This window comes from Bacillus rossius, chromosome 13 (genome assembly GCF_032445375.1).
Source record: "Bacillus rossius redtenbacheri isolate Brsri chromosome 13, Brsri_v3, whole genome shotgun sequence".
NCBI classification, from domain to species: Eukaryota; Metazoa; Arthropoda; class Insecta; order Phasmatodea; family Bacillidae; genus Bacillus; species Bacillus rossius.
The window spans coordinates 45,562,913-45,589,456 of NC_086340.1; the positions used below are offsets into that span (position 1 = coordinate 45,562,913).

Consider the following 26,544-nt stretch of genomic DNA (forward strand, 5'->3'; position numbering starts at 1 on the left):
GATGTGTCTGGTTGGGGGGTTTGGGGGGGGGGGGGGGGGGCACATAGTGACATAGCCAGGATTTTGTGGAGGAGGGGACCAATTTTTTTTTATTAGAGGTTTTTCTTTATATTGAATTTTAAAAGAAAATTGATTGTCACACTAAAATCTCAGTGCTCGAACATTTACACATATGAATTTAATTAATGATTTTGAGTAAAGAATACTGAACTTACAATATTTTTGTTTTTATTGAATTTTTTTTTACTGCTTTGTTCTTAAGTCAATTGTTTGATGATTTTTTTAAAAATTTAAGTCATAAATAAATATGTATTAATGTTAATAAATACATGAAACACACATGTCGAGTGGGTATGGAAGACATGCTTAAAGCTCATGTGTGCTAACCAGCATTAAATATTGACTCTTGAAAAAACAATTTGTGCCACTTTTGTGTATAAGGCATGTCTGGCTATGATGGGGAGGAAATATATTATTGTAGCCCAATGAAGATTATAGTAATCCTTCAAAAAAATTCTCACTTTCCTGTGGCTGGGCTGCAGTAACTTTTAAATTATTCTGAAGGTGGCAAAATGAAAAAGGTGAAACTAAAGAAAGTTTACTGTAGTATCTAACAGTTTTTGTTTTTTATCCAACACAAATGTAGGAAAGAAAAAAAAACGAGATACGAGATGCTTACGATAAGGTGAGACTTTTTTGATGAGTGCTTCAGTAAACATTCAGATTTTGACAGTTTCATGTTTTCATTAGACTAGGTATTATTTGATGGTGTATCCATATTTATTTTGTTAATTTTATTATAATATTAAGCTACCAAAGTTTGGATGTTTGTTGCAGCTTCTGCCAAAAAAATGTCTCTCATTGTCTTGAACTTTGTGTAGTAAAAGTTAAGCATATTTTTCCCCCTCCAGGGCATGCATGCTTGTGTGAAGGTGCTGACGTGTTATTTGCTACGTGAGTCTCTCTTGTTAGCTGGGTGGAAGAAGATAATTGACTGAGGTGTCACATGAACATTTTTGATGGCAGTTATTGTGCATGCATGCTGTCTTTGCTGTGTATGATATAGTCTGAAAACATGCTGGCAGTTCTAACCGCGGTGTGTACAGTTGTGGCCCCAAACAACAGCTGTGTTCAGTCCAGCTTTCACCGTTATTTGCTTTAAGTAAGATATTCGGTATCTTCAAAGTTTTGTTATCTTTCCCAAAGTCAAAGCTGAAGAAAAGTAGTCTTCAATTGGACTTCGGACTTCCGGAAGCTTCGTTACAGCCATCATTTTTATCATTAGCGTCAACGTTGGTGTATGATTGGTGAGCACAGCCAACCTGTTTGAAGTACGTGGGGGCAGGTTACTATCATTGTAAAGAAGTATAACTGCCGTGATGGTAAATGGTGTGGAATATTACCACTCTCTGACTCGGAGCCAGATTTAGATCACACAGTGACACACATACATGTTCTCTGGGGTTGTCACGATATGTGCACTGTCCCATAGTAGAAAAAATGGCTTATGGTAATGGTAATATAATTATTTGAGACTAAGGAGCAATCAAAAAATTTCCCAGATTTTGGATTTTATTCATTTTCATAATTAACTAGTTAGAACAGGCACACAAAATATTTATTAGCAGCACAATATTTGTTGTAAACTATTTGTACAGTTGCAAAAATATTGTGAGATAATATATGCATGGTGCTGCAAAAACTACGCAGATATCGTGCAAATTCTGAACCTCTCAGATTTAAAATATGTTATATTTTCATTTGTGTTGATACTTCGCACGTGTCTATATCTTTTGGTTCTTGCCCATTTTTTTTAAGTATATCTGATATAAGGTAGATAACTACAGTAGAACCCGTTTATAGTGAACCCGCCTATAATGAATTCCCGTTTATTGTGAATTTCCGTCTCAGTCCCGGCAAAATGATGTGAGGTTATGTATTAACTTATTGGATATAGCGCACAAATTTTGTCAATGTTGATACGTTTTCCCTTGTACCACGAACAAATTTTGCCGGCATAATGCACATTTATCTGAAATATTTTCATATAATTACAAGTTTTTTCACAAAACGTCTATTCTGGATCACATTGAAGTTTTTCTCAGCAATACGCTACTCGATTGTCCACTGTTCATATTATAAACAAGTCGTATTCGAGTGGCCTCGGTAGGCTACGTGTAGCCAAAAATGGTGATCAGTTTGGTGAAAATAAAAAATAGTTTTCCCTGCATAGTTAAAGAATGGGCGAACGCATTAACATTTAATATGTTATCAAAATTAAACATAAATTACAGCCACACAAATACGTATGTACATTATAGCAGCAAATTGAATATTTTTACGTCTCATTTTATCGTTCACGTTACGGACATTTTTATCGAGTAAGGTTCGTAAGACTACCACTAGATAGAACTCTGTGGACTAAATTTTTCCATAGAATGTAAGAAAATTTCGTTCCAGCTTTAGTAACTGCGATACTAAATGATGCGTGGTGATCTTTGATGCGTCAGACTTTTTATTTTTCGTTTATTTACTTTTGACGGTAAAATTTTGTTGTGTTATTAAGCTGCAAATGTGCTTCAATAAGAAATACGTACATAAAAAAGGGTGAAAAACGCGGTAAAAAACATAAGGCATTATCTGTGCGAGATAAACTGGACATTACTGTCCCGCACGTGTTAACAGCAAAGGAACTGGGAATTGCAACATCCACATTAAGTACAATATTAAACAAGATGAACAATCTTCTTTCACAAGCTGCGAAAACGTCACAGAGTATTAAATGCCTGAAAAAAGGATAATACGCCAATGTCCAAGAACCATTAGGTAATAGAAAGTTTGTACATGTGTAGTTCATTAAAAATAATATCTGCATTTGCTCATAAAACTGTTGCTTTGAGTATTTTCATTCATTCTTTTCTTGGCTTAGGCCTATGTGTAGTTAAGATTTTGCTTTTGAGTATTAATTGCCAATATAAAAGTTTTCCCAGATATAAAGTTTCCCCTCTATAGTGAACATATAAACTACTCCCTTCAGATTCGTTATAACAGGGTTCTACTGTATTTAGCAATTTTTTTATACAGGTCATTATCAATCATACTTTCTGCATGTTTACAACCATAGAAGAATTATTTTGTGCATTTTTTGGTGACTTAAAAGCTGAATTGGTTCCCTGTCCATTGGAATCTTCTACTATTTAAAAGAAAAGCATGTCCTCAAAAAACTAGATCTAAGGACCGATGTTGCGGCTAGCAGTTTTCCTTGATTTTTTTCAAGTGGGTAAGATGAGAAGGGAGAATTCAAACAAGGAATGGAGGGTAAGAAAAGAAGAGTTAGTGGGACATTGGGTCTGTAGCACTAATGAGTCCTGTCCACAGCTAAATGGTTTTGGTTTTGACACAGAACAGCGCTTCCTTTTTTAAGTACTTCTTACGAAGAACTATCCGAGAGGTGAAGCGTGTCGGCCGAGACAGTCGCGAGGCAGATGCGTGAGCAGCATGCTTAAAAGAGCGGACATGAAACACAAAGTTAAAATGCCTTGTAGGTCAAGCATCAAGCAGCGGTGATCGACCAGACATGGTGCCAGAGATGTTTGCGCAGACACAGAGGAACGTCACACACACTTGGTCGGCACATCTTCGGCCCGGTTGTGGCAACACTGGGGGCTTCCGTTGGCTGCCGCGTGGTTCCACACCATTGATGCAAGTCGCCACTGTCCGTCTTCTAGCCTTGACTGTCGCTGGCTTCAGATGGATAGGACTGAGGCATAACAATCTGTGACCTCGCACGTTAGCGAAGAATGAAGACACGACAAAGTCAGTACTGCTTGTTAACGGTGGGGGGGGGGGGGGAGAGAGAGAGAGAGGTGGTTGCTGTTTGTGATGAACAGCACTTCCTACCCCAGAACTTTCGAGCTGTGAAGGCTTGCCGCAAGTCCAGCCCAGACACACCCACAAGTTTGAGCGCTGCCGGCTTTCTTGACCTCGTACCTGAAACGCTTGTCCTTAGGTTCACCCGAAAGGCACCTGCGACAATGCGTCTATATCGCAGCGACGAACGAGGTCTTCTCAAGAAGTGTGAAATAGTCTTCAATGCAGCATGTTGCCGTAATTGTAAAAGTGTCTCATTCTAAGCATCTAGGCTTTCATAAGGAAATCATCTGAGAATGTTAAATCTAACATAAATTATGTAACTGAATTCATAAAAAAATGTTCATAAATATTTGAACTGAAATTTACAGTATGTTCTCTGTATTGTATTTTTTCATAGTCTCATGTGTAAGTATGTAATATTCATGTCGTAATATAAATGTGTGTTAATAAAATTGAAGCATAACGTGAATGGCTTGCAATTCAATGTAGCTATAACTTGCAGAATTTTGGTAAGTTCAAAATAAAAAAATTTTCCTGAAGGGGGTTTGTGAGCTATTTTGTTTTTTGTTTTTCAAAAAGACTTCATTCTAGGTTTTAATAGTTATTTTTATGTATTCTTATAAAAAAGGTTTTGTCAACCTTTTATTTTAACTCTTCATGCAGATTGTAACCATAAGGATGTACAGCATCATCATTATAATTTTGTATGAAGTTCAGTTCGGTAATGCAAAGAGGCAATAATACAGCTGTAATCGACACGGTATGGAAATAATCTCTCGGCCAAAGTGTGGGCAGGATAGCACCCAGCTAGTTGGTCAACAGACCATGTGTACACGAGTTGCTGAGGTGGCAAATTGCCAACATGAATCACAAAGATTGACTTTTACAGTATGTTCATCTGGGGTTTTTCAAATAATTCAACAGCAGCATCAGTATTAAAAAATTGTGAACTTCAATTTGCAGCACTGATAAGAAACACATTTAAAATGGTCTGTAAAAGTAACTTTCTTTAAAAAAGATTTAAATATTAATTTCAGTTATAAAATTTTGGCTACCATGTCCATAGGTATGTACTTTGATTGTAAAACAACCTTGAATACTTGGCGTCTTTGAGTGTAAGGAGTTGTTAAATAATAGGATATCTAGAACATAAGATAACTCACATTTTAAAATGGCTCCAAAATGTTATCTATGTTTTTAGTAAGTCTTGACTTGTACATTTTTGCTGCGACCAGTTGAGAGAAGTATTTGGAGTTTCGTTTAGCATTGCAGTTGCCATCATCAGAGCATGCCTTCGCAACTGAAATGCCTCTCACATGATGGCAACTGCAACGTCGCAGGCAATGGCCACGAAAGCTTGCCATGTTTATTACTGGCCCAAGATTGCATCAAGTAGGTTTAATTTCAGTCTCATGATATTTCGTTGTTTTTAAAATTTGGATACAAAATTTATTTTACTTTATGAAGAAAAAACAATTAATTTGCAAATTTATGTAAAACTATTTTTAATGGTGGTTGCATAAGTTTACAGATCAGCAACTTTTTACTTAGAAGTAAACATTAACATAATTGTGGTGGGTTACCCAATCCAGGATAAGCTAACACAAGTCAAACACCCACTTGGGAATGGCCTTCAAAATAATTAAAAAATTACTAACAATTTAATTTTACTTAATTTTTGAGTGTGATTTTTCTTGCTGTTTCTTAAAGCAGGTGCCCGAAAAACAGAGTAATAAAATCAAATACACAAAATTTAAGGTAAGAAACCAAATGAAATCACTTTATTAGAAGGAAGTAAACTAGAAAATACGTTCAACACTTTATTCAAAATTAACATAAAATTTAACATGGTTCCTGTAGCACAGCAATGGATCAGTCTGCATTCGATAAGAGCTACAACATATTTGCTAATACTGAACATTTATTTTATATATGTTACGCACTTACGATTACCGTGAATGTCTAATAAAATTCAGCCTGGTCATCATACTATCATAAATTTAAGCCTCTACACATGGAAAATACTCAAAAAACTGTTTGCACAAATACTTATTAACCCGTCATTGGTCGCATTGTAAAATGTTACACCAGTGGTCGCGCATGAGCATTTTGCTCAGACTTAATTTTCCGATTAAAGTCGTGCTTAACCACTTTTAAAAGGCCAAATATTTTTACTTATTGAAAATGAAACTCTGCTTGTTTAAATAATATTATTATCACATAATTTTTAATATTTTTTTACATAAATCATCACAATAAACTATTTGGCTGTATACTGAGTTTCCTTTGTCCGGCCTACGAATACATCAAGAATAAATGCAGTAGTGTTGGAAGCAACAGAAAATCACACATTATTCACAACTTCATCATTTTCTAGCACAAAAATTATTAAATCTACTGAGTATTTTGTGGGCACACTAATTTATGTTATACGTTTGGGACTATGACTTATAGAACACACATTATGCAATAGAGAATTTCTTCATCAAAATTAACTGCTTTCATGGAAATTTACATTTGATAACAACTAACTTTATTAGGATTTTTCAACATTATCTTGGTCAAAATTTTGATCATTGGCGGCTGCTTGGTTTTCAGGTGGTAAACTCTCCAGCTACCATGGTGGAACTTCTGTAAATATAAAGTACAGAATATATATTATATTACTGAAAATTCTAGTCAAAAATAAAATAGAAACATAAAACTATGGAAAGACTACAATTACATATCTTCCTCTGGAATTCCTAAGTGCTTTTCCAAAATTATAAAATCTTGTCTCACTTCTATCCAAATTCATCTTTTCAGCTTCCGTATTCAAAAGTGATTTCTTATTTTATACAAAAATAAACAATTTTGTGACAAAATAATGTTTACTATAATTTATGTTAATTGATGTTTTAGGTAATATATGTTGTTTTTTTGTATTTTCAATAAAAATATTGATAATTATAACATAACTTACCTGTTCTGGAACATTCAGCGATTTGTTGAAAAGCCAAACCCACAATTTTCTTCCCCCGATTCATTTCAATAAGTAAACAAAATAAGTCTCACGAGAATATATTCCGCTACTAAACACAGCACTTTGCAAACCGAACAGTCGTCACAAGTGTAGCAACGCGACTGGTCACACTGTGAGCAAACTGCTCATGCGGCGTGCATGCCTGTAAGCGATATCTTATATCACGGCCAAGTATCAGTTAAATCTTGTCAGCCACCTAGTTACTTGATAAGGAAGGTTCAAAACTCAGCTAGAAAAAGGACACCTCCACGCAGAAATAAAAACAATTACAGTAAAACAATATTTCTGAGGGTGAGCAGAATGCTCATAGCGCGACCAATGACGAGTTAAATTGTCCTATACAGTATTTTTAAATGATTTGACCCGGGTCCACGCGCCACGGTACCGCCTATATTCCTTTCGGGGGCATATTTTCTTTTATTTAAAGTAGTTTCTTGGCTATAAACTTCACTTTCAAAAACATTTAGTTTGAGTTTTCGGGTGGTTCCCTCATGCGACCAATTGATATGAAGTCACAACACTCGCACAGTCAAAACTGGGACGTCATGTGACATGGCAGCTGACTCAGATGGGTGCCCGCGAATATGCGTCGTTCACCCCTCTCTCCTGCCGCGCCTGGCGGCAGATACGTGCCAACAGATTTTATTGGCGCAAAAGTTCCTTAACGTATTTTGTAGTTCATACTTGTCCACGTATTTTAGGTTTCACGTGAAATATACGTTACACTAAGACCAACAAAATATCTTTAAACAATTTAAACCAAAAATGCTTTAAAAAAGTGATAAGAACCAGTCTCCCTACTATACCTTGAAATAACTATGCAGTTGTTTCTATTAGTGCTTATGTGCCAAACAAATTAACTACAAATTAACTAAAATTAATATACTAAAATTTACGTAAAATTTAGAACCAAGCAGTAAACATAATCAACAAAATGAATCAATTGAAACACATTTCCTTTGGGAGCTGCCATTAACATCTCTTAAGTCTTTTGGTCATAGCGAAACTGGCCACACAGTCTTTTGATGTTACTTTCTCATAAGTTTTAATCATTTCATTTTTGTTTTGTTAAAGAAACATATTTTTTTTGCATAACTCAAGACCTTCAAAAAATTTTTTTTATTAACTACACTCATGTTATTTAAAAAAATCTCAGTTCAGTCGTTTGTAAATTAAACTAAAATTGAAGGGAGGGATAGCCAAAGTATAAAAACAAAATGTTACCCTGAACCGTTCTATATTTCATTCCTGAAATCTATGCATCGAGATGTGGTTGGTTGGTTGTATGCTGTGCAAGGTGCGGATGATGATGGTGGTTATTCGTTGTTGCAGTGCGGAGATGCAGAGTGGGGCCGGCTGTACCTTGAGACAATTCTGGCTCGCAGCGCTCTGAACTGGCCAAAGGTATTGCCTCCTACGGCTGGAGGGCAGGAAGTCACAAACATTGCCTGTGCTGTACTCCAGAGTACCAGAGTAGCGTAGTGACCGAGTTTTCCCTTGTGTTTCCTGTGAAAAACAGTTTGTTTTCAGCGCAGTTTTCATTGCTCTCTTTTTTGTTACAAAAGTCTGGCCAGACAATGGAAAGGTCTGTTGAAAGCTGGTTTCGTGGTTTGGATTCCACAAAACTGCATGCTGCAATTACTAGTGAATTGTCTTTCAAGATCCAATACAGCAGTCCAGCTAAAATGGTAGTTAAAATAAATTAAATTGTTGTGTCAAGCATATGGCTGCTGTTAATGCTCTAAGGGATTGTGATCTGCAGTCAACTCCTGAGTCTACAACCCCCGGGAGTGATAACCCTGTCGAAATAACAATCCTTGTTTTTTTTTTGGAGTACTTAAAATATTTGGTTGAAAAAGTCTAAAGTTGGAATAGGCTCAAAAAAAAATTGGTTGTATTTGTTTTGGGTATGCAGTTAAAAGTTCTGTATCATGTATCCAAGTTCATTCCTGATCCTGTATTCATTGATCCTGTGGTACATGATGCATGCAGTTGTAATTTAGTACGTCGAAAGATCCTGGACATAACAAAAAACTTGTGGTATAACAAAAAATTACGATCGTCAAATGTATACGAAAATAATTTCTGCAAGTCCTTATGTAGTTTATTTGCTTTGTAATATTAAAGATTTTTTATTTTAATGTCCAGGGTCTTTCGATGTACTAAATTAAAAACAGCAAGCATCATGTACCACAGGATCATGCCATCGGGATCAAGGGATAGACTTGGATACGTGATGTGAAGTAGTCACCTTTATTTTGGGTATGCATTGCTGTTCTCGTCACGAGCGTTGTACTATCACGAGGTTGCCAGCCGCTAATTCAACACAGACATTTCACCAGCTGCCCAGAAGTAGCATGCTCCACAGCACAGTACTGCTACGAAGATGCAAAGTATCAGAGTTGTCGTCAGCTCATGCCGCGTATTGTGTTAACTAGTCCAGTGTTCATGTGTATGTTGTTTACAAGTGTGTTTGTAGGCTAATTTGCACAGTTTGGCCACCCATACTGTTAATTTCTTTAAACATTTGAGAGTTACCGGCTCATGCCATGGTTGCGTCGTAATTAAGTAGCTTCTTTATCCACAGAGCGATGGTGCCAGAAACTGTCACATGAGCAGTATGAAATAATGTGGCACGAAGTAGTCCTGCCACAAGTGTTTGGGTTCGTAACTGTACAATTACAAATGCTGAACGTGTTCTCGTGCTTGCCAGAGCGAGCCGAGCCGTACTATTCAGGTGGTTGTGCACTTCTTGCATCGTGACACCCACCCGTCCCCACTCCTGTGTCAGGGTTAATAGCAGTCCAGATTTCGACAATAACACCGTCAAAATAACTACCATTTTCCTGGGAAGCACGAAGAGTTGTAGAATCAGGAGTTGACCACGTGGCGGTATCCTACTAAATGTGCATTTTGCATACACAAAAACATTAGTGGTGAAGAAAGCTACACATCTCCACATTGATAAAGAAAGCTACACATCTCCACATTGATAAAGAAGCACATCATCCTAGAATATTGAAATTTGCTTATGAAAGGACTGGGAATTTAACAAATTTTCTTCCTAATGATGTTTTAGCTGATTTTGTGCATTTTATTATTAAATTTGCGGAAAATTTAATTTCTTTGTATTTTAATATTAATTTATGTAGTTAGCGGGGATTTAGTTTAAAAAAAAAAAATATTGGAAAATTTGAATATTTTGTGTGCTGTCTCATTGCAGATAAAAAGCATGTTGTATTATCTCTAATTTCCACTTTCTTGTTCTAGCCTTACATACAAGTTGGTAAGCAGATGGTGCTCCAATGGAAAGCCATAAATTTGGAAACAAAATTTTAATTAATTTATTAAAACATGGCCTCAATCTTAACTTGAACCTGAAATGGTAAGTTACTAAGCATGGTATTTTTTTAAAGAAAATGATATTGCTTTACAGTATATGCTTCCTTGAAATGTAGATATGTTTTCCATTTCCTAAAAAAAACTTTTTTTTTAAGTTTGAATTTACCTACATCACAATCACTTTTTAGTTGTTAAAGAATTGGTACTAGGAGGAGCACTAAAAAATCTTAATGATTTTCCTCCAAACATAATTGCTAGTTACTACTAATGTACTATTAATTAGCATGATATGAGGTGTTTTTGCAAGCATGAGAACCTACAAAAATCTGCAGTGGTAATGGTCATGACTTTAATATCTCATTTGTTGTTTTAAATTATATAAAAAAAATAGTAATATAGTAATTAACTGTAAATTATCAAACTTTTTTTTTAGTACAGTCATTTAGGTTTATGCTTCTGTTGTTGAAGTTTTATATATTTGTGTTAGTTCAATTTTGCTACTTACTACACAGATTTGAATCATGCATTCACGATGATTGGGTACCATTTTTATCCATGTTGTTGATGCAGAGGCAGGACGTCATGTGTCAAAATTGGTAGATTTTCTTAAACCAAATTTATCCCAGTGTGAAAAAAAAAAAAAAAATTTCCACTTGGAAGCGATAATTAAAATGAAGGAATCTGTTGGGTGTGAGCCGGAGGCAAGCGCAGATGTGCTCTACAGGGTGGTGCGCCCTCATTGGGGCGAGGAGCGGGGTGGGGGACTTGGGGGACGTTGCAGTGAGTCTGTGGGTCTTCTCACTGCACTCCCGTAGCTGCTCCGACCCTTGTCCGCCTTCGCTGGCCTCCGAGTCAGCGAGTCCTTGTATTGCAGTTGCACATCGTCCAGTCCTCTTGGCTTTGGTCACGACAGCGTGCCGAGGAGGAACGTTCGTAAAAAAAAAATCAGTATTATTCGATCTCGGTTGATAAGTTAACTTTCGTGCTAGCATCCAAGCTGAAAGCTGTGGCTAATGCTGTGTTTTGTTCTGCAGAATGTAGAGGGTTGAAACGAACTTGGCCGGTGTGGTGTGCCGTATAAAGATGGTCCGCTGAGTTGTGTTGGGCACAGCAGAGCCCGTGTCACGTAAGTACAGGGCGTGACAGATGCACTTAGCAGCCAGCGAAGTCACCATGTGCAGGGAACATCACCTGCATCCTGTAAGTTACTGAGCAGCGACGTACCTACCATACCTTCCGGACATCGTTGATGGGTGTGTGATGAAGTGAAATCTACTTTATTTCTTTTCAGCTTTTGTAAGATTCTACTTTTTTTTCTTTCTTATACTTACCTGCAGTCTCTGTACATGCATATAACGTTAGTCAAACTATGCAGGACCAGATATTTTTTTTCAATGTGGTTGGTTTAATGTGTTTGGAGGCAAAGTCATGTTAAGATGTAGCAGCACAGAGAGAGAGAAAGCTGAAGATGTACATATATGTAAGGGAGGGGTGGAAGGGGGCAAAGCCCAGAAACCAATTAGCCTAATGGGTCCAACTGGGAAAACATTTTCCCCCTGCCATAAAAAATTTTTTAACTACGTATTTCACTTTTTGGTCTGATGTGTTTCTGACACATCTGCCTAACACCAGTAATCTAACAGCAGCACTGATAACACGGAGTTCACCAGAGGGCTTACGGAATAGCAAGTACGAGCCCTCCACTTAGCACCAATGTGTCGGATAAATGTCTTCCGACTTTGGGAAATAAAAAAAAATTGCTTTTTCAATGCCAGTATTGAAAATATTGTTCGTAAAGTCTCCCTGCAATCCCTGACAATGTACAGTAAAACTCGCTTAAGACGTTCCTGCCTAACACGTTTTCCCGTTTATTAAGTTCAAAAAATTATTCCCTTGATCACTTCCATATATCTCTATGTTAATATTTCCCTTTCATAACGTTTGTCTTTATATATGCTTCCCGCATATAACGTTCAGCGTTTGTGGGAAAAAAAAAAAAAAATAATATCGTTTATCTTTAAGCTTTTGAACAATTTTTAAGGTTAATTTTAAAAATTTACATATTTCCGAACGTTTAATACCGTATTGGTCCGAATATAAGGCGGCCATTTTTACATAAACGAGATGCGAAAATTGGAAGACGCCTTATTTTCGCACCCAAGACGTCAGCACCGCTAACATTAGTTCCAAGCTGAAAGCTACAGTAGAAACATTTTTAAACATAATGTTCACGATTTTTTATATTAACTAAAACATTGTTACCTCACACGGGGAAAACGATATATCCACCCAATATTGCAGTAATTCACAATTGTTTAAAGTTGAAAATTAAAATATTTGTTCTTGAGTAATAATGTGAATGTTGAAGCATCTCAAAATGGCAACCTTTTATTACACAATTCATATTTGTACTTTGTGTACAATCGCGTGTTAACATTCACGGTAATTTAATTTCAGATTTTTAACGGAAATATTTGTACTTAAATATCACAGCTATTTTCAGAACGATTGTTTACGTTTACAAACAGAAAATGTTAAGAACATTTCAGATGTAATGTTTGGAAATTCATGGTTGCCAACTATCGTTCCACAATATTTCTTTGTTGTAAAACGAACATTGCCGAACACGCACGAAGACGCCATATTTACAGGAATATGGTACGTTGCTTCAAAATCTATTTTAATAATTTCACAGTAATCCACTCTTTATTTATGTAAAAACCTTTCAAACAACTTAATTATCTTAGATTATTCTTTAAAATTCATAGGACAGAGACTCTGTCAGAGAGTAATATGGACAAATATTCGCGGTCACGTCACCAAAGTTATTCATGGCCGTATGCTTCACCATGGCAGCTAGCCACTTGTTTTGTTCCGGCAAGCTGCATTCTTTATTTGCTTTGTTACGTTTAACACACTACTAAATAGTAATACGTAGCTGTGAAACGGAAAGTTAAATGCTGTATACATAAATGTAAAAAGGATTTATCAACACAAAACGTACGTCTAATGAATTTTCACAATAATTTCTACCAAAATTATTTTTGCATTTGTTTGGCCTCCTGAAACTGCAGGTTGTCTTATATTTGGGCCAATACGGTAGTTAATTTGAACAGAACAAGACCGTCGAAAAACCTGCGCCGCACGCCACACGCTGTTACTTGTGTGCTAGAAAATCTGGAAAAATTATATAAATGTCAAGATTACTGCACACTAGTAGGTAAGAATTAAACCAAAATATTGGCAGCACACACTACCAGACAAAACAAAAATATGGCGGACATGACATTATACTAGCTGACAATATATACGTTGGCATGTGTGGTGTTAGTCTGCTGGCGGCTTCTGCAGAGAATGGATCTATCAATATTTATTTTTCCTCTCACCAGTTTCGAACCAAGGACTCCATGATGTAAGTAAATTTTTAAATAGTATTTTATTAAAATTTATTAAATAATTTTTTTATAAACTTATAATTATTTCCTGAATTTCTTGCATAAAAAATACAGATTTTCAAAATGGCTGCCATAGCTAAAAGAGTGACTATGTCGTCATAGTCATCCAAGATGGTGGGGCATAACGAAACATGAAACATTTCTAGAACTCAAGATGGTGACCTTAAAAATATGTACAACAGTGTTTTAAAATGATTTTTATAAAAATTTTATTTTATAATTTTTCCAGATTTTTTAGCATAAAAATTATGGATTTTCAAGGTACGGCCGTAACGAAAATTGCAACAGTTACATTTTAGTACTAGATGACGTGTGTTACTTAAAACAATTTTATTAACTTTTATTGAGAATGTTTTAAATATATTAATAAATTACTGGTTTTTCTCGGCAGGAATCGAACCAAAGTCAGAAATCTATTAAGTAACTAAACATTTGAAGTTTGCAATTGTTTTAATATTTTTTATAATTTTTTGATCAAAAATTAAAGAATATTAATTTTATGGTCAAGGTCAAATCTCCCCATCCGCGGTTCAGGGGCTGCTTGCTTTTAGGTGTCTTAAGCTGCTTTAAGGAATTTTGGTTCTTTCTAAAGCAAAAGCCTTTTGAGGTTTTTTGAATTATGAATTTTTTAATTTATCAGGAATAAAACAGGAATTTTCACTCAAAACGGGAATTTTCCCCTCATAATTAAAATTTTTTTTTGGAATGTTGAGTTTAGTCTGAGATGGCCGCCGTAATGTCACAAATCAAGATGTGGTTTGACTCGCGTCTCTAGCACCTGTACCCGGATGCCCTATTGTATACTACTATTGTTTTTCCGATTGTGCTTCCTTTTCGTTGATTGTGTGTCGTTTCGGTAAAGGTGCGTAGTCAGATCTGTAATAGATCATAATATTTACTGGTTCAAAACCTCTTAGTATTGATAAAACTTTTTTCAGCGATTCTTAGTCCTTTAGTAAGTGTAAAACATGTTACGTTAGTCTAATTGATTGTAACGGAGTTCATGATACTTTAGGTTTGACAACTTTGTCTTGACTGGTTGAAATATGTTATATTAGTTATCGATGAATGTCATGAGGTTCGGAAATGTGTGGCCTATACGTCTAATATTGTTCATGACCTGGTCTGGTTTTGTGATTCGAAGAAGCTTGGCCTATATGTATAGTACTGTACATGAACTGTTAGAATGTATTTCATGTATCGAAAATAATTGACTTCCATGTTAGGCAACATAATAACATATTTAATTCGTCGGACAGGTATTTCGTCTAGTGTTTTTTTCTTTGTAGAGTGAATGATTAATAATCTCCACGAAAGTTTTGGAAAACAGAATATAAAAATTATTTTAAGCTTTAGTTATCCTTGCCACTGGCCGAGAGCCAAACCAAGGACAGAAATCTGTAAAACCAATCATCATTTTAATAAGTGAATTTTTTCCAAATTTATATTTAAATCAATACATATCAGCTGACCGGAGTCCGGTATTTGAGTAAATTAAGCTGCTTTGGGGGTTTTTGAAAATAATTTATTAAATAAGTATTTTTTCACATATTTGCATTGGTCAAAGATCGAAGGACAGGAATCCATTAATTCAATGAGTAAATTGAGTGAATTTTTTGATGTATTTAAAATATATCCCTAAATTTCTAAGTTAATTATTATGAATTTTCAAAATGGCGGACATATCGGCTTATAGGAGGTTGGTTAGCTATGATAGTAAGCTTCCTAAGGACATTCCACCTAATTTTATTGAAATTAATAATCTTACATAAAATTAATTTTTTTGTATCGCCCAGGGTTCAAACCAAGGACAGGAACTAATTGAATCAACAAGTATATTAAATGCAAATTTATTTAATGAATTTTGGAATTTTTCACAATTATTTTTAGCTAACTAATTAAGAATTTCCAAGAAAGCACCCAAATGTCAAGATGGCTGGTGCCACAGTAATAATAGATTACTGCACTTTTATCAGGTAAAAATTAAAATAATATGATGGTAAAACACACTAGCAGATGGCTTGTGTACTACATGTACCTAGTGCTCCTTGTATCAATTACTGTAATAAACATGGCATCAGCGCACACTCTAGCCTATGATGTGTTCACTAGCACTCCTGGTAGCAAGCATTGAAAATTAATATGACAGTTCAGTCTCGAACAGGCGATGTTAATATTCCTTCAAAAAAAAAAAATCTAATTCAATTATGTGTTAATCTTTATATACCTTATTTAATTCTTAGTCTGGAAAATGTTGCAATGTCCATTCGGTGAAAGGTGAATGTTTTTCAACTTGAAAGTCAAAGCTGTGTCTGTTTGAATTAGAACTTCTATAAGTTTTGCATAAAAAATTTAATTGAATATGATGAATAAGTCCATAGCAGCTCTGATAAGTAATGGAACACTGACAGCAACACTGGTGCTCTCAAGGAAGTGTCAGTAGAAACAAGCTGGTCTCCTTGTGCTAAAAAAAAGGTGGACAGTGTTGAAGAAACATAAAATTTGTTGTGTCAGTATGCTAAAATCTTGCCTCTTTTAAATGTATTAAATAAACTTCAGTGAGATATTATCCAAGCATTTATTTATTTAATACACATTATTAATAGTAGTGTTTTAACCTAGTGTGATAAAAAAAAAATTGAACAATAGGCATAACTACCACCAGAACTGATAAAGTTCTATCACCAGATATGTTGTCATGTCAACCATGTTTTCAGCTGCTGAAGGTTATGTTGTCATGTCAACCATGTTTTCAGCTGCTGAAGGTTGTCATTTTATTTCATTTACTAAAATGCACTACAGATGTTAGTTCTATTTTCCCTCAAGATTGTAGTAATAATCATTTATTATTTCTATGGCACTTCATTTGGAATGCCATATTGGAAATATTTAGCTAGTATTCAGGAATAATTCCAAAATGTATTAAAAAATAACATGTAATTAATATACTGGCAAAGCAAAAAAAAAATTAAAATTTCTATCTTTAAATTAAATGTCACAAAAATGTAACAAAAATTTAACATAAATGTGCCAGGTTCTAAAAAAAAAAAACTTTTTCAGAAATACAATTTATTACATAGATCCTATACTAGTACAGGATCACTTGCTAAAGTTAGCATTTCATTAAACATGTAGTTCTGCAATGACTTGAACTGACTAATTCTTAGCTCCAATCGGTTTACTGAAGACAGATCCTTTGCCTACATCATCTTTTTCTTCCCGATACTGTGTTTAACAGACTGCATCACATCGTCGGAATAATAAATGGGAGTATTCACTGTTTTATTTGCACACTTCTTCAATTTGACCTCGAACGGATATGGTTGGCCATATACACTGTCCAACCAAAAATTATATTTTGAAGGTCAGTATGTAGCTACTTCATCAGTAAGCTTATTGATAATTTTCTGTATGATATTGTCAAGAAAGGTACAAATGTCTTTCGACTCACTAGTCGTATTTAGATAATAGGAGTCTTTCAATGTTCCACTAAATGCAGACTGTGCCAAGTAGAACCCATTATCATTCACTTGTAATGCACCGAACACAGTCTTGGCTTTATTTTCATGTTCAGACCGCATAGCACAGTTGCTGCTCATCTGTTTTTTTTTCTTGTTCGCTTTTGAGTTTCCAATCTGAAGCAAGGAGTGGAAATGTCTGCAGATAGTTTATTAGTAGCCACACAGACTTCACCTTTTGCAGTTTTTTGCATGTCGTTGCAAACTGTCCATACATGTAAAACAAACATGGCACTCATCGCAGCGAAACTTCGCACGAGGATTCTTTACATATTTACTCCGCTCATGTCCTGATGTCTTCGTGCATTATGACAAATGCGAACATCATATCACAGTAGCTGCAGTTGTACCAATTCCCGGTGTACTCTTAGCGATTCAATCAATCGCTGTTGTACCAAAATCTTTACTTTCTGTCGCACAGCAGTACCTTTGCACGTCTTCAAGTGTCTTTTCAACTTATGCCTTGCAAAATTGCTTGCGACATTCGTTACACACCAATTTTTTGCGAGGCAGATTCTCTCTTCTCGTGTCGCCTGTGCTACTGTTGTTTGAGAAAATCTTGTCACAGTCACTACATTGATGCTCGTTAGTTGTTGACTAAACACCAGCCCTTGAATTCTCCATCGGGGACGAATTTTCGTTCATTGTGGTTTCCTCTCCAGCCAGCACTGTAGTCATTAAGCTCTCTTCTGCTGGTTGTACCACGACTGTTGAAGTCTACTCTAGTGTTGACGTCGACACTGATGCCAGGGTTCTCGATGACGATGGTACAACTTCCATTGAGTTCACAAGAACAACATAACTTATGCACCAGATGAGGCAAAAAAGGTGATTCTTCCTCCGCGGCAACCAGTAACATGCTGAAAGTCGCACTTCTTTATTTCTCGCTTATATACTCACAACCATTCGAATAATATGCTAGTCCAAGCAAGAATCATTTACTATAATATACTAGTCAAAAAGACAGTTTAAAAAATAAGCACATTCGGAAGCACAATCATCGAAAATGGAGTACAACCAAAAAGCACATTTGATAAACAGGAAGCACAATCCTAAATACGAAAACAATCAACACAAAGGAAGCACATTTTGTACGTAAATTCAAGAACATTTAACGAAAAGGACGTACTTGTGCACCAACATTCAAATAAGTACGATGCAATTGTTAATTTACAATAGAATATAATGCCTCCAAAATGCATCGGCTCCTTCAGTTAGTGTCTCCAACAGTCTTTGACTCCAAAAGAAAAGGGCGCCAAAAGTATCTTGCTCCAAATAAGTGTTAGGCCTAGCTGCTATTTGGCTACTAGACCAGGAAGCTACGAGACTACAAGGCTTAAACATGGCTATGACACTACAAGTCTATAAGGCTATGAGATTATATAACTACAAGTTTACGAGGCTACAAGTCTATGAGGCTACACCACTCTTAACTTACTTTGGCTCCATTCAGTGGTGAGAGTTAATTTATGGTATGCGCAAGAACATGTTGCAAGTAGTCCTGATTGTTTCCAACAGATGACGCTACGTGTAGTGTTGAGGTAAAAATTATTTATTTCATGTGGGATGCAGGATACTCACTAACGATTGCAAGAGAAGGAAGGCTTCGCTATACACCAAGGAGAAGGAAGTTCGTCTTTCATGTTAGTGGTTTTCAGATGCCTCGAGGCATGTTATTGAACTCAGTAATGATAATTTTTTTTAATTTCACCTGATAATAAATTTTTAAGTGCTGCTTTAGTAGCAGAAATTCTCTAATTAAATGTAACTTTGAATAAGATTAGATGACTCATTAAGTAAAAAATATTTCATTCAGAGATCAATTCCTTACAAATAATCAGAAATACTTTGAGATCATCTACAAATGTCTAGTTAGGCATAATCACTAGCACTCGGAGAAAATCAACTTATATATTGGCAGAAATAATCAGAAGCACACAGAGAAAAATAATGCAAGTTTTCCTTAATATCAGAAAAACCACAGAAAGAAAATTAAAAATGAAAATAAAATAAATAAAAACAAAAAAATAATTGAAAGTTACAAAACTATCTGGTCTGTACTAAAACTCTATCCTTGCTCAACAAAGGAGTAGTTCACAATCTGACAGAAGCTGCTTTTGTAACTTTTTTAAATTTTTTGTTTTTTATTGCTTTTATTTTTTTCTATGGTTTTTCTGCTAAGGAAAATGTGAATTAGTTTTCTCAATTTATTGTTGGTTTTCTCCTAGTACTCCATATTATTCTTGGCTAGACATGTGTTCATCATCTCAGAGTCCTTCTGGTTATTTGTGAGAAATTGATCTCTGCATGAAATATTTTTTTACTTAATGAGTCATGCAATTTTATTCAGAGTTACATTTAATTAGAGAATTTCTGCTACTAAATCAGCACTTACAATATTTTTATCAGGTGGAATTAAAAAAAATTATCATTACTGAGTCCAATAACATGCTTCGAGACATCTGAGAACCACTAACATGCAAGACGAACTTCCTTCTCCTTGGTGTATAGCGAAGCCTTCCTTCTCTTGCGATCGTTAGTGAGTATCCTGCATCCCACATAAAATAAATAATTTTTACCTCAACACTACACGTAGCGGCATATGTTGGAAACAATCGGGACTACTTGCAACATGTTCTTGCGCATACCATAAATTAACTCTCGCCACTGAATGGAGCCAAAGTAAGTTAAGAGTAGTGTAGCCTCATGGACTTGTAGTTATATAATCTCATAGCCTTATAGACTTGTAGTGTCGTAGCTTCCTGGTCTAGTAGCCAAATAGCAGCTAGGCCTAACACTTTTTTGGAGCAAGATACTTTTGGCACCCTTTTCTTTTGGAGTCAAAGACTGTTGGAAACTGACTGATATAGTCAATGACTGATGGACTAAATGACTGATGGAGCCAATTACTGATAGAGCCAATTGCTGATGGAGCCGATGCATTTTGGAGGCCATATATTCTATTGTAAATTGACAATTGCATCATATTTATTTGAATGTTGGTGCACATGTACGTCCTTTTCGTTAAATGTGCTTGAATTTACGTACAAAATGTGCTTCCTTTGCGTTGATTGTTTTCATATTTAGGATGTGCTTCCGATTGTTCTTCCTTTTTGTTAATTGTGCATCCTTCTGGTGATTGTGCTTTGAATTGTATTTTCTCTTTGCAGAATGTGTTTTCGATTGTGCTTCCTGTTTATCAAATGTGCTTTTTGGTTGTACAGTACACTCCCTATTTAACGCGGTTGTCGGGGGACATAACTTTTACCAGCGTTGTTGCATAACCGCGATGTTTCGATGTGACCAAGGTTAAAAGGCATAAAACACCGCCTGTGTTCTAATAGGTTGGCAAGCACGCACAGTATAGACGGCCTGCCGTTGTGCGGACTTTGCATCCGCAGTTTTCACTAAACGCGGGTGAAAAAATAAAAATAATAAATTTTAAAGATAAATATTAAATGTTGAATTGTTTTTATTTTTCTGCGTGCCACGCACAGTTTGTCGCACGGCCTACGAGCGCGCCACACGCCGCCATACACACGTGCGGCACACAAGCTGCTGCCAGTCTCGTGGTGTCAGCCACAGTATCTGCTTTGTCTGAGTGTCCGTAACAAAGTAAGTGCAGTGTGTGCGGTTACACACGATTCTGTGGTCAAAGTCTTCTAAAAAGAAAGGCCGTAGTGATACTTCAAACCGAATATGAATCGCAAAGTACCGAGTTTGATTGACAAAATAAAAATTCTATATTTACTTACAGATAGCTTGTCTTTTGCAGAAGTAGGCCGCAGATACAGGAAAAAAGATTCTAGCATTCGTACAGTAAAAAATAAAGAATCGTCTATCGTGTCAAGTGGTTAAACTTTATTATCCATGCTTACAGTAAATTATAAATGGTCACGTGTGGAAAACAAAAATTGCGCCAATTTAATTTTAGCACAATCAGTGACGCCGTATTAAAAACCGTGTTAAACTATGTCTTTACTTATTTCACCAAACACTGTGTCGAGTTGCTGAGTGTGTGTGGCTTGGATCGGCAAGTGTTATATTCCCCAGCCTCTGGTTAAAGGTCGGGAGACCGCTACACATAAACATTTCCGGGACTTGTTTACTACCTCACGGCAAAAGTGGTACAGTATGGTTCACGTAAATACAGTCAAACCTCTATCTATCGTTTTTCAGGGGACCAACAAAAAAAATTCAGTAGATGTGGACATTCAATAGATGTGGACTCCACTCTAAGAATTTTTAAAAAATAATATTTCAACCTCAAAATTAGTGTCAGAAATTTTTCAGTTACATGTCATTAAAGTTAAATCAGTTGAAAAATAAATAAAAATGGAAGTACATTTTACTTAATTCAATTTACACTTGCAAAAAAAAAAAAACATACGCACAATATCTCCATGGAAATTAAAGTCTTTTTCAATATCCTGAAGTCTGAAATATGTTTACTCATGTCATAAAATGTAGAGCTGTACTGAAGAAGCCGATTTTGCCAATATTTAGTTGAATCGGCATTTCTGCCGACTTCCGATACGCTTGTTAATTTTCGGCCGATATTACTTAAAAACGAGAGAGACTGCCATAACCTAAAAATCAACGAGTACCCTTTTCACTTTTCATATTAGTACTGCATTCTTTCATATCGCATTATTTCTTCGCAACATGTGCCAAACGTACATATAAAAATTTAACATCCTTTTTTTCAATAATGTTCTTTAATTTTAATGTCATAAATAAATACAGTACCGTCACGGTAAATATACATCTCGGTTGTTAGTGCAAATGTGGTAGCTATCGTGCTTCTGTAGTAATTATGGTATCGACAAAGAATCTTTAGTTCTTTTTATGGTAATTATCTTAGGATAACAATTGGGTTTGTACTGTAGTTATGGTACATCATCCATATTTCTTCGTAAGTTGTTGTTCATTTGTCTTTTCTTCATATTTACGTGCTCCATTACTTGGCTGCAGATTTAAGGTGATTTTTGCTACTGTATACTATCGTTACTGTTTTTATGACGGTTTCTTTCTAAGAAATGGTTATTTCTGCAAAATCTTTATGGTTAAACGATCATCTATTATAATTTATAGTGACGGGACCACATATTTTGTACGATCAATGCGGACAAAACGATAATTCGAACATCGGTACAAGCGGACTTTTTTAACCTTAGTTGTATGGCAATTTTGCCGGGACCGTAGAAAGTATACGATAAACACGGACAATCGATACATGCGAGTTCGATAGATAGAGGTTTGACTGTATTGGACCACTGGGAATTCCTGGGCAAAGATTAAAAATACGCTAGCTGATTTACTTTACCATTTAATGTTAAAACATTATACCAAAGTAAAAAGATGAACATGTATAATACAATGAATTACCCAATAATATTACGTCTGTAGTTTTAAGTTGTAACAAAACATTTATATACAGATGTCCAGTAAAGTACCAATTAAGATTCTGGAGTGGAATTTTAAACACCGGACTACCTGATTTTGCCTTGTAAGCAGGGACGCTGCTCAGTCAAGTGACTCATGCTCTGCCTGTGTGCTGCGTGAACACATTCCCTCCCCCACTCCCCCTCGCCATGTTTCTGCCCGCTCTAATCTCTACCTCTCTCCATATTCTCGGCTCGCCTCTCCCTACCCAGCGCTTGCCGACAACCAAGCCTATCCAACATCAATCCCCAGCCGAGTCACGCTGGATAATGTCGCTGGACGGTGGGCTTTATCAGGTCCCCTGCTTCTATGTGAGATAAAGCGTAAGAACTAGTCTTTCAGAAAATATCACTGGGCTGGATTGGACCATAATTTGAAAACCCTACACGATAGAGGAATAATGTACGGAGATATCTTGTTTAGAATTTCAATGCGGACATTTTCTACGCCTAGGCTTTTTTCTGCCAGATGCTTAGTTTGTTAGTTACAACGCAAAATTATCCTAATCGGCTATCAACCATTTATTCCATTATTATTCATTTCTGACTAGGGGACATGGTTTGACCCGCGATATACCCGATTCCGCGATCAATCGGGGCGCGATATACCGGGAGTTTACTGTACTTAATTTTCTATGACTGTGCTTCCTCTTAGTCGACTGTGCTTCCGTTTGTGCCACTTTTTTTGATTGTGCTTATTTTTTAAACTGTCTTTTTGACTAGTATATTATAGTAAATGATTCTTGCTTGGACTAGCATATTATTCGAATGGTTGTGAGTATATAAGCGAGAAATAAAGAAGTGCGACTTTCAGCATGTTACTGGTTGCCGCGGAGGAAGAATCGCCTTTTTTGCCTCATCTGGTGCATAAGTTATGTTGTTCTTGTGAACTCAATGGAAGTTGTACCATCGTCATCGAGAACCCTGGCATCAGTGTCGACGTCAACACTAGAGTAGACTTCAACAGTCGTGGTACAACCAGCAGAAGAGAGCTTAATGACTACAGTGCTGGCTGGAGAGGAAACCACAATGAACGAAAATTCGTCCCCGATGGAGAATTCAAGGGCTGGTGTTTAGTCAACAACTAACGAGCATCAATGTAGTGACTGTGACAAGATTTTCTCAAACAACAGTAGCACAGGCGACACGAGAAGAGAGAATCTGCCTCGCAAAAAATTGGTGTGTAACGAATGTCGCAAGCAATTTTGCAAGGCATAAGTTGAAAAGACACTTGAAGACGTGCAAAGGTACTGCTGTGCGACAGAAAGTAAAGATTTTGGTACAACAGCGATTGATTGAATCGCTAAGAGTACACCGGGAATTGGTACAACTGCAGCTACTGTGATATGATGTTCGCATTTGTCATAATGCACGAAGACATCAGGACATGAGCGGAGTAAATATGTAAAGAATCCTCGTGCGAAGTTTCGCTGCGATGAGTGCCATGTTTGTTTTACATGTATGGACAGTTTGCAACGACATGCAAAAAACTGCAAAAGGTGAAGTCTGTGTGGCTACTAATAAACTATCTGCAGACATTTCCACTCCTTGCTTCAGATTGGAAACTCAAAAGCGAACAAGAAAAAAAAACAGATGAGCAGCAACTGATTGCTATGCGGTTTGAACATGAAACTAAAGCCAAGACTGTGTTCGGTGCATTACAAGTGAATGATAATGGGTTCTACTTGGCACAGTCTGCATTTAGTGGAACATTGAAAGACTCCTATTATCTAAATACGACTAGTGAGTCGAAAGACATTTGTACCTTTCTTGACGATATCATACTGAACATTATCAATCAGCTTATTGATGAAGTATCTAAATACTGACTTTTAAAATATAATTTTTGGTTGGACAGTGTATATGGCCAACCATATCCGTTCGAGGTCAAATTGTAGAAGTGCACATTCAAGACAGTGAATACTCCCATTTACAATTATGACGATGTGAACCACTCTGTTAAACACAGTATCGGGAAGAAAAAGACGATGTAGGCAAAGGATCTGTCTAGTCTCGGTCTTCAGTAAACATATTGGAGCTAAGAATTAGTCAGTTCAAGTCAATGCAGAACTACATTTTTAATGAATTGCTAACTTTAGCAAGTGTTCCTGTACTAGTATAGAATCTATGTAATAAATTGTACAGTAGAATCCCTAACGATGCGCCCCCCCCTCCCTCCTCCCTCTGATGCGTCTATTCCGTTTATACGACCGTTTTTTGAGATACCGTGAAAAATTAAGAGCAGAGAAAGTCGAACATTTGAGTAAAATCGGCTGAAAAACAAGTCTGTTACACTTTGTTGGGCGTTGTCGTTAACGTTTATCTTGGCGAGCACTGTATTGTAAGCAGGCAGGCATACAAAAGACTGCTAAAAATAGATACCACCCCTCTAGACTGTCCACGCTAGCCAATACCGGTAAACTGCGCACATCACCTGATAGCATCTATGCGCGTGTATATTGCCGTCCCGGTCCCGTTTGACGATTGTGACTCGTTTTTGAATTTTTCGGACTCATGGATTCGTGAAAATGAGTATACAGGGTGGCCACTCAACCGGGAAATCGGGAAATCCGTGAAATAGCCGTGAATTTTCGTGAGCATTAATATAATTGATTAATTTGGTTTGTAATTTGTAAATTTTGACACTTGAAATTACTTAAGTTTTTCTAAATAATGGAGTTATATTCTAATTTGGATCTTACAAAGGTAATATAAAGACATAAGATTGATTTAGTATTAGAAGAAAAATAAGTAATGTATTTGATCAAAGCAAGTGTTCTATTGGCACTGGTTGTTATGGAATCAATGTGATAGTTGAAAAGCAATTTGGAATCAAGTATGAAGTATGAAAAAGCCAGGAATTTTCGTAGAGAGTCGGGAACGTGTATGTGCGGGATTTTTCATCATGAAATGTATACGCATCAGCAGTAAATAACCTTAGCTTTCCAATACATTTGTTGTATAAACTCTTCAAATAATAATTATCTTATTAAATGTAAGTTAAAATAACGCATTATGATGGCGAGTAACCAGTTTTCGATGTCTATTAAAAAAAATGTGACGAGTCTGCTTGCGCAGGTACGCACGCGCACAGCGATCGATCGATATTTCTCCCAGCATGCATTCTAGCAGTCAACAGTCAAGTCACATGACTTGTTTTCTTCCTCGTTCGCACGTGCGCTTCGCCATCTTTGTTGTACAGTTTTAGTGCTCGGACAAGGTTATACGATTTTCTACGCAAGTGAAGTGTGTGAGATGTTGGAATATTACGTTTAGAAGTCCATACGCGCAGCATTTGAGGATTTATCAATTGAAGTATTTTTGTGCGTGGCTCAAGTCCGTCTTATGTTTACAGTAATCGTTTAATATAAATCGCCGCATTTGAGTTTGATTTTGCATATATTTGTTTTATGATGAATATATCATATTTACGTGAACAACAGAAAGAGTTTGATGTAACAACTATTTGTTTTATGATGTAAATATAACTATTTTCTGTACAGTAAGGTTATGTGATCTGCAACAGTGTGTAATTAATATGCCGAAGTGTTCCGTTACCACGTACAGTGATAAGTACAAAGATGAATTTGAGTGGGTGGAAAGGGACCCCAAGTGTAGTACAAATGCATTGTGCAAATTGTGTAATGGAAAAATCAATATTAGTAGTATGGGTAGAACCGCCCTTGTTAGTCATGCTAAAGGTGCAAAGCACACATTTGCGGCAGCAAATAAGGCAAGATCTTTACCTATGGATGTGTTCGTTAAGAAAAAAAATGATTTAAAGCCTACATCTTCGGTTGTAACACTTACACCATCTTTAGATTTGCCTTGCTCAAGCAGTGTAGTTCCGGCATTAAAAACTTTTCTTGTTAACGAAGAAACGTCCAAGG

The 26,544-nt window shown here is 36.2% G+C and overlaps 1 long non-coding RNA gene across 1 annotated transcript; it reads left to right on the forward strand.

Annotated features, from left to right (window-relative positions):
• The first annotated feature begins 255 nt into the window (after nucleotides 1–255).
• LOC134538518 (uncharacterized) lies at nucleotides 256–16,261 on the forward strand. Its single transcript, XR_010076165.1, has 3 exons — nucleotides 256–2,826; nucleotides 8,228–8,299; nucleotides 10,166–16,261. It is a non-coding gene; the product is annotated as an uncharacterized LOC134538518 (long non-coding RNA).
• Nucleotides 16,262–26,544: the final 10,283 nt, after the last annotated feature.